General features: G+C 40.7%; 1 protein-coding gene across 1 annotated transcript in view; it reads left to right on the forward strand.

Moving 5' to 3' along the window:
* The first annotated feature begins 1,286 nt into the window (after nt 1–1,286).
* Nucleotides 1,287–3,932, forward strand: part of GRIN2B (glutamate ionotropic receptor NMDA type subunit 2B) — a 1,689,627-nt gene continuing 1,686,981 nt past the window's right edge. The window contains exons 1-2 of the mRNA XM_040359615.1: nt 1,287–1,548; nt 2,027–2,410. The gene's annotated coding sequence lies outside the window, so the exon portion shown is untranslated. The remainder of the gene's footprint in view (nt 1,549–2,026; nt 2,411–3,932) is intronic.

Below are 3,932 nucleotides of genomic sequence, written 5' to 3' on the forward strand. Positions count from 1 at the left end.
GTGGAAATCTTCTCATTACATTGGAGCTTGGTGTACAACTCTTTCATTCACATTAGTGGCCAGTGTGAAGGTCCCCTTTGCATTGGTGTTCAGTGTAAATCCTTCCTTACATTAGTGGTTCCTGTGAATAATCCTATTACATTAGTGGTCAGTGTAAATCCCCATTACATTAGTGGTCAATGTTAATCCCCATTACATTGGAGTTTTCTGTCTATTGATGGGTCCCCTCAACTCCCCAGTCCATGGTGTGCAGGCAGTGAGGAGATAATGTGCTGTAACCTTTAGCAACCGATCAATGAGCAGTAATGATGTTCACTAACCTCAGTATTTATGTACAGTAATCTCAAGCAACCAATCAACAACAAGCAGAAGTTATGTGCTGTAACCTCTAGCAAATAATAAGTAAGCCATAATGTGTGCTGTAACCTCTTGCAGCCAGTCAGTGAGTGGTAATGATACACTGTAACCTCTGGCAACCAATCACAAACACTGCCTGATCTGATTCAGTAAACTGATTTTGAGTCCAGCTGCTATTTATTGTAGACTCAGAGCAGGCGGAGAGCAAAATTGCATGGGGTGGGCAGCCCTGGCTGTATGGGGCCCCTGGTTTCTAACAGCAGCCCTGTTGGGATCAATTAAGGGTTAAGACGGGAGCTTTCTTGACTGTAAAAGATTGGAGGGTTTAGTTTCAGCAGCATATTTGGGACACAAGGGTACTCTAACATACCTCACAACTTTCTGAGATAGGAAAGAGGGACACCTATTAGCAAAAGTTTGTAGTCATAGGACACACACCCTGCCACGCCCCCTTAAAGGAGAATTGTACAAAACAGAATGATTGGTTAAACCCACTTTTTTTTAATCGCTATTATTCCTTTATATTGGCATTTGGAATTTACAAAAGCAGCAATTTAGAACTTGGATGAAATGTTTAGCACTGGGAAACAATTTTTGATAGATAAAATGTGCATTTTATATACAACTACCGTATATAGATCAGACCAAAATGAGGGACAAATGAGGAAGAATGAGGGACAGAGGGACTGTGTTCCGAATGAGGGACAGTCCCTTGAAACCAGGGACAGTTGGGAGCTATGCTCTAATATCAGCGCACAGGCATTTTAGAAAACATATTTTTAATAAAGGCATACGCTCTTAAAAGCATGGAGGACCCCAAAAGAAACTGCAGCGCTAAGAAAAAACGACGATGTAGTTAATCATCGTCTTCGGGAGATTAGACGATCCCAGGGTTTTTTGAAGAGTGTGGATGATTGTTGGAAGTTCTCTGGCGAAGTAAAAGGTTACCAAAGGTACCTTGGCTGTGACCATAACGAAGCCGCGCTGCAATCCCCGCTGCCGCCATTAGGGGGAACTCAATCTCCCCTGTTGCAGAACGTGACGTTGGAGATGGTTTGAAGACAAGTCACAGGGAAAGGATTCTTATTGGGAATTTCTCCTTCTCCCACATCCCGACGCTACTGTGTATAGCGTGGATGGGAGCACGATCCAGGGCTCTGCAATCCAGGGCTGGAAGTCACTGACATGCCTGTAAGTAGACGCTGCACGTTGCACCTTTAGGTTCCATTCTCCAGTGCCGGCTGTGAAATGTGTGCCAGGATTCCTGATCATGTGTGATCGGGGGGACCAGACTCATTTTTAGGGGGATCTATGGAAATCCGGGCGCCATTTCATCTCCTAATAGATACATGTGAGCAGTCTGCTACAGATCTGTGAGTAGAGGAGGATGAGGGTGATGATGGGTTCCTCTGGTACAGGTTGGTGGCCAGGAATGCGTTCCATGTGTATGGAGGGAGGGGGAGATGGTTGCTCCATGCTGTCTATCTTTAGCACTGTGCATATTTTGGGGATGCTGTAGAACCGATCTTCTTATTAATAATGTATGGCTATCTTTCAGCCATTCCCCTCTCCTATTCGGGGATGTGGATGCAGATGCCGGCATTTTCCCCCCTATTTTTTTCACCATCTCTCTAATAAAATATTGATTGAATCTTTTTCTCCTCTCTAGGATGGGGGTGTTGTAAGGAAGAACAGTATGCTGCAGATAGCAACAGCACTGATCAGCTAAGGAGAACCCTGTGACAGCTAGCAGGCACCTTCCTAAACCTGCCGGATCTCAGTACAAAGGGATTTACTCAACGATTACTCCTTCATTCATCTCATCCCTGCACATTTCTTCTTTTACCCTCATCACAGCCACCAAAGGATTCTGCCAACTACACAAAGGATTTGATCTGCAGCTCCCAAATCCTCCACTCTTGCATTGATTTAGATGTATTTATGCACCCTGTTTGCCTATGTGGATATGCAAGGTAGAACAGAGAAGAGCATAATCCCACCATGTCCAGTGCTTTAACCCAGCAGACTAAGGGATCTGTGTCTTCAAGTCCAGGTATGTACGCCAAGCCTGTCCTCTGCCTGAATATATGCAAATGTCATTCTGTAGCAAGCCTTGTAGACATATGCGTTCCACATATACCTGTAGTAGCTGTTGCATCTTCCATCTTCTGTAAACATCATGACTGTGGTTATAAGCAGAAATTGAGCACATTGTGAATTATATGTACACCTCTTCATCAAAATGCAGCCCATGGAAACCAAATATTGATCTTGTTTATATGTAATGGTAAAAGTGAACCATGCATGTTTTATATTGGATGTGCTAGTGCTCAGGAAAATGGAAATATTTGTATCAGTTTTTCCTTTTCAGTAGGAGTCAATTCCACATCACTATTTTTGTTATTAGTTCTTTTGGAAAAACAAAACATTCTTCTAGTGGTTTTAGTTAAGCATGTGCACAATATGGTAGTCTTCACTATGGGCCTTCACCTGCTCCAATCACATATTGATGCAGGACAGTTGTACAAATGCAAGTTCTATTCTAGGCCCTGTGAGTGGAGGAGGCCTGGACTTTGATCCACTGCGATCTCTTGTGGAATAACAGGTTACAACCATGTCATATAGATCAAAGCAGATTGGATCATTTTAGTGTATGCAGGCATGTGATCAATTATATAGGATAAAAAATAGACCCCCCCCCCCCAACTTCAAGTGTACATATTTAGCTCAGTGATCATGTCCCATTAATCGGTGCAGAAAATGGCTTGCAGTCGACTGATCAGTAAATGTTTCATTCTAGGCATTCTTCAGATGATATTATTGACTCATTCCTTGCCAACATATATCACATCCTTATGGTTGCCTCGGAAACCAGATATATGGAAATTGAAAGGTGATCATGTTTTAAAAGTTCAGAGTAAAGAAAAAATATCAACAAGTTATTCAACATTTGTATTGTACCCATGTTACATTCTAATTAACCATTTTGCATAATAGTTTAAATTCTAATTTCAAAATGAATGTTGTGTAGTAGCAGCCAGAGTACAGCTCATTACCATAAACTATATATTGTGCTTCTGAAGTTCATCATCAGACTGCTTGCAGTGTAATAGGAAAGGATTATACAATAAATCATCTGTAATATATATCTGTCATGTGTAATTTTTTCCAAATTTGAATATCATTTCCAGTGACATTTTACTAGGGGGCATGTAGGCAAACACTAGGATGTCATAGATTACAATAACCCAAACAAGACACTGTCATTGGGCACATGTAGATCGAGATTCCTTTGCTGTGTTTGTGCATACGTACAGATGTGTATATGTATATATATATATATATATATATATATATATATATATATATATATATATGTATATATATATATATATATAGAGAGAGATACACTGAGAGTATTGCTTTTTGCTCAAACGAGTGAGTCATTGCAACTGTACAATTCATATTTTCTTCTTAAATATGCTAGCATATTTCCTGAAAAATAATTGAAATGGCATATATTCAGAAGCTGATGGCTCTGTAAAATAATATTTGAAAACGTTGCCTGTACGGAT

The sequence above is a fragment of the Rana temporaria genome, chromosome 7 (assembly GCF_905171775.1).
Source record: "Rana temporaria chromosome 7, aRanTem1.1, whole genome shotgun sequence".
NCBI classification, from domain to species: Eukaryota; Metazoa; Chordata; class Amphibia; order Anura; family Ranidae; genus Rana; species Rana temporaria.